This window comes from Protopterus annectens, chromosome 1.part1 (assembly GCF_019279795.1).
Source record: "Protopterus annectens isolate FY-2018-M chromosome 1.part1, PAN1.0, whole genome shotgun sequence".
Classification (NCBI taxonomy): Eukaryota; Metazoa; Chordata; order Ceratodontiformes; family Protopteridae; genus Protopterus; species Protopterus annectens.
In genome coordinates this window covers 838,813,603-838,827,969 of record NC_056726.1, presented here as the reverse complement: position 1 = coordinate 838,827,969, position 14,367 = coordinate 838,813,603, and positions in this window count along the sequence as shown.

The following is a 14,367-nucleotide window of genomic DNA, read 5'->3' as shown; positions in this document are numbered from 1 at the left end:
GCATTGGGGTTTTGATTAAAATTTAAAATTGTAACCATAAATGTTTTATATGATTTGGGGACACAAATCAGATTCTGTAAGGTGTAACACTTACAGTTAGAAATATATGGTTTGGGTTTCTTGAATTATTATAAATAAAGATGTATTATATATGCTTCATTTTAAGTCATCTACTCCAAGTACAATGGAGCCATGCACCCTTAGAGTTTCAAGCAAAGTAAAGGAAGTATTTGGGGCTGTTTCATGCATCACAAAAGCATATGTTTCACATTATTTAAATTAGAGTTAGTTTTTTAAAATTTATAATGTAATTTATAATTAAAAATTTTATAATTTATTTATTAATAAATTATTTAGTATTTAAAAAATATTGTGGGTTAAATTTAAATGCAATATTTGTATTAAAATTCACTAATTATTTTCACATTCACATAATATAACATGGGGTCTGTCAGGAACTAGGGTGTTTACATTTTATAAAGAACAGGGAAACTTTTTTAAAGCAGTTTTAACGAAGAATCCCCACACCCCTGTGTGATACTGTGATAAAAAGACTTTGTGGGAGCTCTTCATAAACATTGTGCTTCATGAAGGTGGTCTGGTGCAGCAAAGGCTATAAGCTGTACGTGTTTTCTGAAAAAGGACACATGAAGTAGGCTTGACCAGCTTTTTCATTGAGCATATGATCTGTTTCGACTACTGCAAATGACCTCCCTATTCATAAGCAGTTCACAAACACAAATCCATTTGTTTACAGGATTTTCAAAAACTATGGTATTTAGCATTGCAACAGAACATTTGTTAGCAAACATTCATTTCCTTTTGATACATTCTAATATAGCTTCCGTTGCACAGTAGAAAAACCTTAAGAGCACAGGTCCCATGGTGCACAACCCTTTTAAAGGAAGCCCTCAGTCAAGACTTACCTGGATGACAGCTCAAAACACTTTTGGTAGAAACTTTTTATTTCTTATAATTTTTTTCTGTGTGGCAGTCATTTACAAATGTTTCCCGTAATTTTTAGTACTTAAGGTTAGTACACGTCTAAAAAAGAAAAAGACTGTGATTATCCAGTGCCCAATGGGGAAGACTCTCATCAAAGGACAACCTTTACTGAAATAATGAATTGTGTCAGGTCTTGGAATGAATCTTCTTTGACAATTTTGGGAAATGCGTCTGTTGTTCACAAGTTAATCATCTCTTTTAGGATCTTGCATTAAGATACCTGTTGTCTTCTAAGTGGCTTCAATACAACAGTATTAAACCTAAGTGCAGCTTGTAAAATAGAATGACTCGCCCTGTATGCTACTTGATCCCCTCAGTGGACTCTTTTGGGTTCCATACAGGTAACAGCTTTCTGTGGGTTTTCTATTTTTTGTCCCATCTATCCGGCTGTTAATTGTGCTGCCCAGAAAATTATTGATAGCACTTCTGTAACTTTAAAGGAGGTTATTTTCCTTTTTCGGGAAACTTAAAGGGGCTACTGAATTATGAATCTAACGGTTGAAAATTTAAATTACACCTTTTAAAAATTTATCATTTTATGTTCCAACAATTTTTACTTACAAGTAAAGACTAAATCTTGCTTTTAGTACACCTTGTTTAAAGTGTTGCCCAAAAACGGTAGAAAATATTTCTTCATAATGAAGTTTTCCCTTTTTACTTCCCCAAAACAGAAATTCTTTATGACCTTTTTTGGGCGATCCATCAGATCAGAACAGCTGTTTGAAAAGTTTTTTTGGCAGCTACTGCTTTAAGGTTTCACTAAAGGAAATTTAAACGTTGTTGGAAGCTCCTTCTTCAATGTGCAAGGCTAGGTTTACACTTTATTTTTTGGCCTTATTTTTTCTTTTTCTGAACTTATTTTATTTACAAAAAAAAAATAGTAGTAATGTGGGGGGAATTTCCTGTTACCAATACTTATTGTACACATACACTGCATCGGAGTTACAGTAACACACTTAAATGAAGAGTTACAATTTTAAGGGCAAATAAAGAATATTTTAAATGTAAGAAAAACCCTTTCTTTCCAAGCTAATTTTTTTAAATTTCCTTTTGGTGGGAAGAAAAACACTTTAAAACTTCAAACCCAGGCCTAACTGTTTTTTAAAAGGTTTGTAAAAAAAAAACCCTTTTGTTTAAAAAGTTTTAAGAAAAATTATTTTACACCACTTTATATTCCAAACCAGACATCTTTTAACTGAACCTTTTTTAATTTCCCAATAAAAAATACAGGTGTAGGGAAAAGGGGAGGCAGAGTGCAATCCCACCCTAAAAATGATGCCAAATACTCTCTGCCCAAGATTCAGTGAAATGCTGGAGTTCCAAAAAATTAAGAATATAACTCATTCCCCCCTTTGGGGCCTGTTCTGGTTATTTATAATTGCTTTTGGGCAGAGAAACTTTATCCATCGCATAAAAAAAAATTTCCCCAAAGTTGAATTTATGATAGTTTTTAAATCCAGGTTTTGTTTAAAAAGGGTTTTGTAAAAAATCCACTTTGTTAAAAATACAACATATGATCCCACACTCAAACCTTTTTGTAACCTAATACTTGGTCAAAGTAACCACCTTGTTTAAATTGCACCCTTTTTGACCTCACAAAACTGTTGTCATCCATTACCTCTCATCACACAAAGCCAAAACCACACCCCACCACAAAAACAAAAACCCAACCACCCACCCACACAATGCTCTTCTTTTTTACTAGACTATGCTTCCCTTCTAAATTTCTCTACCTCTCGACATAGAACTCATCCGTCAATAAATTTAACACGAACTTTTAAATCCTATAGTTGATTGTATTTAGTTTTTGCTTTTTTTTAAACCTTTTTGAATTGTCACTTGTGACAGACAACTGTATAACAAGTTATTTCACAAACATTACACCTCACTTTTGCTAATATCATTAACCTAAGAACGTTACTAAATATCATTTCCCCCTTTTTAACAAAACATCTTTTTCACCATCCTTTCCCTTTATAAAATGAAAAAAACCACACCAACACAAAAAAACCCAAGCAAACACACAAACCAAACACACCCCAACAAAACTGACATCACTTATATCTACCCAAATTTTCTTCCACAATCTCATTAATTCTTGCCTTTAAACTCTTTCCCTTTCCCCAATGAATCCAATTCCCATGTTTTCCTATGTAGTTTTCTCTCCCTTTTTAAAATCTAATTCCATTGTTTTTCGTACTTATTACTACTTCTTATACTTTAATTTATTTCCATTTTCTAGTAATTTACCACAAATTAACCATTTTGAAATTCTGATCTTATAACTAAGAAAAATAATTCCTCGTCCACCAATTTCTAACATATACACCCTATCAACATCCACAAATCCTTAAATTCTAAACCCAAACCACAATCCCAGAAAATATGCCCCCAGCTACTTTTTTTCCCAATCACACCTCCAACATTTCTGTCCACAAAAAATTCTTTTAGTCTTTTGTAAAAATTCTTGTAATTTCAAGAAAATCATAATCTTCTGATTTTGTTCTTTCAAGATAATATTCCCATTTTTCTTTGTAATTTTATCCTGTTTCTTGATGAATTCTAATCCTTTTGATTCTTATTTTCATAAAAATTTATATGCTGTCAATTATTCCTTTTTAATGCAGCTTCGGCAGACTCACTAAAACTCACTAGGAATCTTTCTTTAGCCACCCAATTTTTTTCTCTTGTCTACTCATATTAATCCCTGATGGGAAGGCATTGCTAACCCCACTCCAAAAATTCTTCATCTTCCCTTTCATCATCTTTCCTTCTAGTATTTCTCTCATCCTCATTCCTTTAATTTTTCCAAAAATTCCACCCCACTTATTGTCTAGATCCTATTGCATCATCCAAGGCAAAATCTTTTCTCCCCCCTTTGGTTAAAAATACTTTCGCTATTATTTTAATTTCTGTTGATTTTTTTATTCCCCTTTAAATTAAAATCCAATCTCTCCTTGTTTCTTGAGCTTCATCCCTGTTTATAAACCCCCCTTTCCCTTTGAATTAATTTCTGTTTGGATCTAATCTTACTGTGTAGCCTAAATACCCCTTTAAAACAATTTCAATCCCCCCTTCTATAAAATCGACTTTGCCACTTGTCTTTGCTTTCTTCCTCCCAAATAAATCATTCACATTTTAATTCCTCCAAATTTCCCTCTTTTTAAAAATATCCTGACCTTGTATAGACTAATGGACAAACATTTTCCTACTTTTTCTTTTTTTCCCCATAAATAAACTCTTTTCTCGGTTTTTATTATTTTTTTATGTATAATATCCTTAGGCCCATCGATATTTTAAATCATCTCCTAAATCTTCTTTTATCAGTCCCCTTTTATCTTTCTCTAATTTATATTAAATAATTTCCTTTGCTTTGTTTTAGCTTCATAATTTCTACCTAAACACTAAATTCAAATGTTCAACAGATGAATGTTTCTTTCTTTTTTTTCGGAAAAATATCATCGAAAATGAAGCTTGTCTTCCTCCCAAATTTTAATTTACCTTGATTTTATCCCTATTTTCTTCTAGTTTTTAAATATAAAACAAGGGAAAAAGGCATCTCTCCTATTCCTTTTCAACCCAATTTTCAGGGACTTCCCCCTTTAAATTTCCCACTTATCCTTATCTCTCCACACCATATTTTTCAGCAAATCAATTTTCATTCCCTCTATAAATCCCATTACTCGAAAATTTTCTTGCATAAACCCCAATCATTGGTATTTTTTTACTTCTATTCCCTTTGATCATGTTCTTTAATGTTTCAAATGTATGTTCCCCCAAAAACACATTATTTTCTTCAATTCATTATGCCATTCTTTCCCTTATAGCCATGACACTTTATATTAATTTTAGTTTGAATTCTGTGTTAGCTGGATTTATATCTTTACCTTTTAAATATACAACTACCATTGCTTTTTTCCCGGGATGTTTTTCTAAAAATACTTCAGAAAATCCCAAACTTTATCTTTTCCTCCTACTTCAACCTTAAAATACCACCATCCTAATTCCTGTAGATTATTAACATCAAATTTTTCTCCTTCCTCCTATCCAACTTTGTAATGCTTCATCACCTCAACCTTGGTATTTATCCTTCTTTTAACTTTCCATTTTTATGTTTTCTTTTTTCCCAAAATTTCTTGTTTATCAACTGAAGACCCCACGGGCCATATCAAGGTGAATGTTCACCAAATAACATGGAAGACACTGAAGGATCAGGTAAACAAGATTTGATCCTTTGATCAATCTTTTCCCTTTAAAGAGTAACCACTATCTGGGCTTTCTCCTTTTTTCCCCTCCCCAGTAAATTTCCCACAGGACCCTAGATTGAGTCTCCTGAGTACCAAGAAACCTCTAGTCCTCTCTTCCCCTGCTTGTGCCCTCCCAAGTACTACACCCATCCTTTAGGTTTGATTTAAAACCAACCCAAACACCAAAAACCCGGGAAACTCCGTTTATAGCTATGCCCCTTTGCCAGCTAAAAGATTATATTCCACCAGAACCCCTTTATCAGCTATTTTAAGGCCCTAACAAAGGGTCCAACCACTGGAAATATAATATTTAAAAAAGGGTATTTCCAAGAGCAAGCTATAGAAGTCCCACACAGTGCCCAATAATTGCTTTCTCCAGATTAATACTCCAGATCACTACAATGAAGGTTAAAAATTTAATAAAAAAAAAACAAGAAAACCTCTTTAAATCCGTGCTCATTTCAAACCCACAGGAATTTTAAAAATTGCAACATCTCAAAAATAACAAAAACAAACAATTTTAAACCTGACAACAAGGAATACTATCCCTTTAATTTATTAAACAAGGCAAAGTGTAATTCTCATTTTAAGGCCCAACAAAAAAATCCCTTTTAATAAAGTTTCCCAGTGTAATATCTAAAATTATCTAGGATAGTTGAGATAATTTTCTTGTCACTATTATCCCAGTTAAAACCCACTGCTGAAGCTACAGTATTTAAATTATTTAAAATAAAAAAAGAGATCGGAATCTAAGTATAAAAATTACTTTCTCCTTTTTTAAAAAAAAGGAAATATACAGACATTAGTCTCTTAAATAAACAAACTAAAATAACTTTTTAATCTACCAATAAAGAATTTTAATTTCCAGTTATTTTAAGTTAACTCGATTGTTACTGTTAAATTTTCCATTTAACAGTACAATACAGAATTTTCGTTCTTTTCCAAAAGGCCCGGGGTTTAATTTCAAAAACTCGGGAAAAGCTTTTAAACAATTCTGTCCCATTTGATCACCCATGAAATTTCAATTTTTGGAAACCAAGCATTATTTAAATCATTTAAAAATTTTACAAACAATTTTAAATTTCAAAATTCCAAAAACAATTACATTCCTCCTTTATAACAAATTTCAAATTTTTCCAAAAATTTTTTCCTACAAAAATTTTTAAAAAAAGTCCTTTAAGGCTCCAAAAAGGGTAATTTTCAAGTTTCGTTCGATTTTTAAAATTTTGTTTCCAGTTTATTTAAAAAATTTTAACAGCAATTTTCAAACTTTTGTTTTTTGGGGGCACCCTTATTTTCTTTACATTCTGCAGACCTTTTTTTTCCACTTTCCCTTAACTATCCCTTAATATTTGTCAGTACCTCTAAATAATTTTTTACTTTAATTAATATATTTTTTCATTCCAATATTTTAAACCCCCCTACCAATGCTAAATTCCTCCTTTCCAACAGATATTTAAATCCATCATTTTTATTACCTGTTTTTATTTGTTTATTGTGCATGTCAAATTTGGGGGTTTTCAAGATTCGTTTTCAAGTTTTGTAAATTAAACGTCTAGCTTAGCCAATTTTTAAAAATTTTGGGAAAAATTTTTATTACCCCCTCTTTTATAATTCACATCTTCCATGTAAATTTTGATTTTTTCGAATTCCCCTTTTTATACTTTTTCGGGGCCCCCCAAACATATGTTTATATTTAAAAAAATTTTCCTTTCCCACCTATTAAATTCCTTCCAAAAATTTAAATTTCTCCCTTTTCAACCCCTTTAAGGGGGAAAGGTAAATTTAAATTTTTCATTAAACCCCTTTTAGTTGCATAAAAATTTGTTATTATTTTACCTTTTTAAATCACAGGGGTTTCTTGAAATTTAAATGTACCCCCTTTTTTTCTGATATTAAAAAAAGCTTCCAAAACTTTCCTTTATAAATTCACTTTTCATGTTTAAAAATTTTGGAAAATTTTTTAAATCTCCCTTTTTAAAAATTTCCTTTTTTCCCCCTATTTATCGGGTCCATTCCATTTCCCTTAAGAAAATTTTGTTTAAAATTATTTCCCCATTTTTTAAAGTCCTTTTTTTTTAAAGGTTATTATTTTTGTGTTAACCCCCTTTTTGACAGTTAAATTTTAAAAATTCTCCTTTTACCCTTTCCTTTCACACTTACATACCTTTTGTTTTATTAAAGGCCTCCCTCCTTTTCCTAAATTTTAATAAAACATAAAACTTGTCTTTTAAATACTGAAGCTTTCCATCTCTTGAACAAATTTTTTAAACTATTTTTAATTAATAATTAGTTCCCCAAAAGGGTTTCCTTTTTTTACTGGGGCCTTGCTTTTAAAATTCAATTTGGTTGTTTAAATATTTCCATTTTTATTAAAAAACCCCCTTTTTTAGAGAACATTTTTTGGGTTTCCCCCTTTCTTTTTCCCAGCAACACTTTTCAGTAAATTTCCCTTGATTTCTTTGGGGGCCTGGACCAACAGCAATTCCTTATAGAGGCCTCCAAAAACATAAACCCCAAAATTTTTTAAATTAAAATAAAAGACTTTTCAAATACGAATTCTACTAAACAAAATTCATTTGCAGAAAAAGGTTTAAAAACCAAATTTCCCAATTTTCCTTTTAAACCTTTTCTAAAAATCTAAGGTTTTTCCCAATATTTCCCTTTCCCCAAGAAGGAAAAAAAGAAAGAGAACCTTTACCCCCCACCATTTCTTTTTTTTTTAGAATATTAAGAAAAATTTTTTACTTACAGTTTTTTAAACCCTCCAAAAAAATTTTTCCACATTAAGATTGGGAAAGGGAAAAATTTTTAAACCCCAAATTCCCAAATTCAAAAGTTTTTTAAAATCCCCTTTAAATTTTTCACAAAATAATTATTGAAATGTAATCCAAATTAATTCTTTTTTTACTTTCCCACTCCAAATCCTGTTCTCTTCATTCCAAAAATTTTACTTCTGGGCAATCAGTCGCCCTTTTCCCAAAATTTTTTGTTAAACAAGAAAATTTCACCTTTTTTACTTTATTAAGAAAAAGAAAATTTTTTTTCTTTTAAATACCTTTTTTCCAAATTTTTATTTTTCTTGAAGTATTACAAAAAAAAGTCCCCCGGGAAAGAATCCTAAATAAAGTCCAGATTTGATTCCCTCTGTCAAATTCCTAATATGAATAATTTACTTTTCTGCCGGTACAATAGTTTTTCCGAACACCATTTCTCTCTTTTGATTTTCCTCTGTCATTTTCTGAATAAACTCCTTCTGGGTAGATTTTTTAATAAAGTCTGGTTTTTTCCCAAATCGGGTTTGAGATCCTATGTCCTTCAAAACATCTGCTGTGAATATGTCACTTCTTGTACATATTGAAAATGCTTGGTGTCTTATCAGTTATTGCATACAAAGACATATGGATCAGGAACATTGAATTAAGAACTTCTAACTTTGATTGAATAATTTCTCCCCCTTCGGGCCGGGTTTAAAATGGAATCTTTTGCACACCTTACTTTAGCTTTTGCCATCTGGAATCTTTTTAAAAGGGTATATCAACACTCTGTCTATCTCCTCTTTACTAGTTTAAAAGGTATTTCATAGCATGCAATTTTAGAACACAAATTTCAAAAAACACCCTGCCGGGTTGCCTGTTTAAATTTATTTTGAAAACCAAGGGCCTTGATGTATAGTTTACTGGGTTTAGCAACAAGGACAGTCAGTGGAATGTTCGCTTGAGACTCTCATGGAATTCTAGAAGGATTTTGGGATAATCCCTCTAAGACTTTGCAGTCACTTAAATGATCTTTTCACAGCAAGCTTTTGTAACACATGGTCACACTGGTTAAAGTTTCCAATTTGTCTAAATCCATTCCTTTGATCACAATTATAACTCATCTGACAAAATTTTTCAAAGCCATAATCAAAATTTTGGTTTGATCCCCTACCCCCCTTTTGTAAAGTGGACTTTTGGGGTTTTATCATGTAATTTCTGAGAAAAAGTTTTTCAACAAGGGCTTTCATGTTTGTTGTTTAGCACTTGGAACCAAAAATTTCTGATGGTAATTGGCTGGTTTGCCAACATAGCCGGGCATAAACCCAAGATGGTTTCTAAGGAATTTTGAAATTTACAAGTTTAGAAAACCTGGTTTATGTTTATTTTCTAACCTTTTCATTTTGAATAAATTCGCAACAGTTTGACTGATTCAACTACCAATATGAAAAACTCCCATTTCTGAAATTCTGAATTTCCCTTTGCAAATGTGCACTTGTCGAAATTCTTGGGGCTACCTTGGACAAAATTTCTCTCAATTGAATGCATTTGGGGGTTTTGTTAAGAAGCGGCAACTAAAACCAATTGATTCATAGATTGTTGCTAACTCCCTTGGGGCCCAATTTTAACCTAGTTTCCCCGTGAGTTTGAACCTCACCTGTTCTATAATGAACCCCCTTTTATGTCCCCACTTTATTTAAATGATACTAATTCAAGAATTGCCCCAAGTCAAAGATATCTGTGCTATTGTTGAAAGTATTTGGAATCTGCAAAAATGAATGGTCTTTGTGAGGATTTGTTTTTACATATGAAAAATGAAAGTACTTTAAATATATTTGACACAAAAAGGAATATGGGTTTTCCCCTTCTTTGTAATTATTTGAACCATGATGAAGATTGAATTCTTTGGGGGAAATTTTGAACATGCCTTTTCCTGTCATAAATTAAAATTGTTGAAAATACCCCTTTAAAGAAATACTGCACCACTTCCACTAGTAATAAGATGTTTTAAGGAATCCTTTTTCAAAGATATTTGCTTTTGGAATTGGATTTGGGGTTTGGTTCTAACTAGATTTGGAAAAATTTTTCACGTTTTAATTCAAAACCATGACTGTTTTCAGTTTTTGTTTTTCTAGGGATAAGAAATATCAGCGATAAAATTTTGGCTTTTTGAAAAAGATAAATGATTGCAATTTACATCTGATTGCAATTGGAGATGTATGAGGGTTTATAAAACATGCTAGATGTGATCATTTCTTCTGGAAATCGACCATAAAATAATTGTTTAACCACCAAATTGCAAAGTTTTCTCGTCTGGCAATTGACTATTTTAGTGGTTCTTTTCATAGGTATTGAAGAATGTCACCAAAACAAACTTTGCTGAAAAGAAATTTGGGTTTTAAATCATAGAAGTAAGTTGGGATTGAATTTCTTTTAAAATCAAATTCTCTTTGGTGATTGACATACCAGTTCATTTTTGTGTGCAGTTTTAAGCATGTAAACTGGCTTAAACTGAAATAATTCTTGCTTTGGGGAGTATGGGTAAGGTCCAACTAGTCAATAGAATTGAATATAATTCGGCTTTTAAATAATGAAAAAAAGGCATTTTTTTGATGTAAAGATTACTATGAATTGGATGAAAATATATGACAAATTTTACTATCCAGTAAGATGTTGTGACCTTTCATAAATTGGTCGTGATTGGATAGGTTTAAAGCCTTTATTTTGGCTAAATTTATGACCAGATTAGATGTGGAATTGTTTATTGCTCTAGTTCTGTTAGAATATCGGGAATTGTATTAAATTTTTGAATTCTGGCAGTGTTAGATTGAAATAATGAGTTTGTGGCCTGAAACTCAGACAATGTTAGATATCGGAAATACTGGAAACCTAATGTCAAAATAGTAATTTTGGGGGGCCAGAGTTATATTTGTAAATTTTAAACTATTTCTCACAGAGCTAAAATAAGCATTTTGACTTTGACATCTAAGGCTCTGTTATCTAATGTAAGTTTAATGTATTTTTAGGAAAGTTAAACTAGTAAATTAATTGGATTTTTTTTGAATTAGACCTGTTATGATTATTTTAATTTCTGTGTAATCTGATCTTAGATTATTTGGTGCAGGTTTGTTGGTTTTAAATTTAATTTTAAATATTTAAAATTTACTGGGCTGTTTGTTAGAGATAATCTGAGCCTTGCAATTTAAGTTTTGTAATGGCCTTAAAAAATTACGTAGTCAATAATTGGATTTATTTGACATTAAATTGGGCCCTTTTTAAGTTTTTAGTAGCTGATATTTTAGTTGGGTGGTGAGTAATTAATGTTTTGGTAAAAAACTGAAACTGTTTACTTTCCAGGGTGTCTGTGAATTGTTAAACTTAGATAATTGTGGTGTTTGTTTGTGTTTTTGTTTGTTGTTTGTTTTTTTGGGGTTGTGTTTGTGGGGTTTTGTTTGTGTTTTGGGTTTTGTTGTTTTAGTAGCTCGAAACACATGGTTGGAAAGGAGGTACTGAAGGTTTTAGCTTGCCCTAGGCTGAGACTGGATTATAGTGTGAGTGGGGAGTTTATTGGGCTGGTGAAAGGGGGCAACGAGACTGTGTGTCTCTGTGTGCTTAAGGAAATTGTATTTTGTGTGTTTGTTATTTTTTTTTGGGGGGTTGGTGTTGTGGTGGGGATTGAGGTCCTGATTGTTTGGCCAGGGCACATTTTTCCTTGGACAGTGACCGCCAAGAAAATGGTGTGGGCTTGCATTGCTGAGCTGGATCCAGATAGCTGTTTTTGGAGTATCTGTTAAACCTGAAGGGAAAAAAATGCCCCAAATAGAAACTTATGTAGCCTTAACTTCCCTTCTGATGTTTCGTTAAGTTACTTCCGCTCTTTTAGAATTTTCTGGGTTTTGTTGACTTACCATTGCCCCAAGAAATTTAAAAATTCCAGGAAGAAAAAATTTGCCATTGCTGAAAAGACTTCAGGCAGAATTTTTCCAATGGCATCTCAGAAACTGTATTTCCAAATGGCATCAAATATTGCAAAAGTTTTCATCAAGAAATTTTAAAATTAATTCTTGTCTAAGATTTGGCTTAGAAACCTCTTGAATGTCATTGATTTTGAGGTTTTAAATGATTGTTTAGCCCTTTTGGGTCAATAATATTCTTATAATTAGTTTTTTAATCTCCATAAAATCCATGGTTCTTCACTGGACAAATTATTCAATCTGAAATTTTGTTGCCTGTTTCCAAGTATTGGAAATTCAGTCGAAATTCGCAACCTCTTTAAATTCATGGTAAAAGGGGTTGTTTCAGTTTGAGAATAAAACTCTGAAATTGGTTTGGGTAAAACTGACTGTTGTATCACTTATGGTATCTTCTTGAAAAATTTAAAGCAGTCCCATTTTAAATTTCCCTGAGGTAATGGTTATTATGGCGAAAACCCCCGTTTGCTCCTTTTGGGGAACATCTTGGTTCTTGGGTTGCTAGTTCCACTTTTGTATTTCAAGAGTGCATTGGTGATATCTGAGTTGCAATTTCCATTGCATGGGTCCAAAGTTAGCACCTTTTTTGAGTCCAAAGTAGCTTGGAGATTTTTATGAAACCTTTGGGGGGTAGGTGGTTGGATTTGGGATTATTGGGAGACTAAAAAGGGGGATTACTATTGTAGAGAACATTTCCCATGTTGTAAACCGGGAAAAAGGATTTTGTTCCCTCTAATGGGGCAAATTAGCGGGTCAGGCATTGGATTGAGAATTCCAGAAGTTGGGCCTGTTGGTGAAAGTAGTTTTCCAGGATAGTTGTAGTTGAATCCCCTAGTAGAGAGTGTTGGGTGGATTAAAGTTTCCAGGGGTTAAAGAATGTGGAATAGAGTCTTGGGACATGTTAGACTATAGCAGTCACATTAATATTGGCAAAACATGTAATGATTGGTTGTAAGGGTCTTAGCCATTAGGCAGTTATTATAAAATCGAACACTTCATTGGTTAATAGTAGTTTTCCTTTATAAGTTAGAGATAAGGGGAAAAATTTAGGATCCTAAAAGAACCATGGCTAAGACTGTTGATGATACTCTTAAGGAGCAATTTTTTGGCTATATATCTCATTAAAGGAGCAATTTTCTATTATAAGTTTAAATGTATAAATATATATATTATAAATTATATTTTATATTTACTAGAAGATTTGTATTTGCATTACGGTATTAAAATTTTTCATCTGATAAAACCATTTTTTATAGACTGTTGCTTAAAAAAAATCATCATTCTGAAAAGGATATAATTATAATTCAGTAATATATGCTGGTTTTATTTGAATGTTTTTTAAATAAATAAATTATTATATATTTTGATTTTATATGACTGACTGTGACACACTGGCAGTTTTTGGTAAAGTTTAAACAAAAAATAAATAGTTTGCTGGACTGTTTCTGATCACAAAACATGCATGTATGAATACACTTACTTGCAATTAATTTTTAGTTTTTGAATGCAAAATGTACCATGTACCTAATTAAAAAAGCTGTTATGATGCTTCATTTTATAAATGTTTCAGTTTTTAAAACATTTTGTAGACTGTAATTCAACATGGAATATTTGTATTAAAATTCACTAATTATTTTCACATTCACAAAAATCATTGCTTCAGAATAGGTTTTAAATTTTTAAAACATATTTCATTTACAACATTTACACCCAGAATGAACCCATTCTTATATTATAAAAAGATTTGTGGACTTTATAAACATTGTGCTTAAAAAGTGGTTTCTTTGGGAAATGTTATAAAGCTAAAGTATTTACTAAAAGACAAGTGAAGGAAGCTTTAAAGTCTTGTTTCATTGTGTACATAGTATCTGTTACAGATGCCATCAAAGACCTCCCTTTCTAACAGTTCACAAAAAATCTTTTTTTAGGTTTCCCAAAGGCCATGGTTTTGCCATTGCAATTAAACTGCTTTTAGAAGCAGTTCACCCCTTGATACATTGCTAGTAAGCTTGGTTCAGTAGAACCTTAGAGAACAAGCTCCCAACTGCACCCCCCTTCTATAATTGAAACCCACTTAGTTATACTTATTAGGAGACAGCTCAACAGCACATTTTAGAATAATTGGTTAGTTTCACCTCTATTTTTCCCTTTTTGGGGCAGTCATTTCACATTGTAGTAACTTTTTAGCATTCCAGCAGTTCTACATCTGAAAAAATAAAAAAGAGAACTGTTTATCATGCCAATGGGGAAGACCCTCAAAAAAACCCTTTAGAAATAAATTGGTTTTTATGTTTTAAATTTAAAAACCTTTTTAAAATAATTTTGTTTTTTAAGATTTTTTTCTTTTTTTTTCCCTTTTTTTTAAATTTTTTTGAGTTTTTTTGGCCT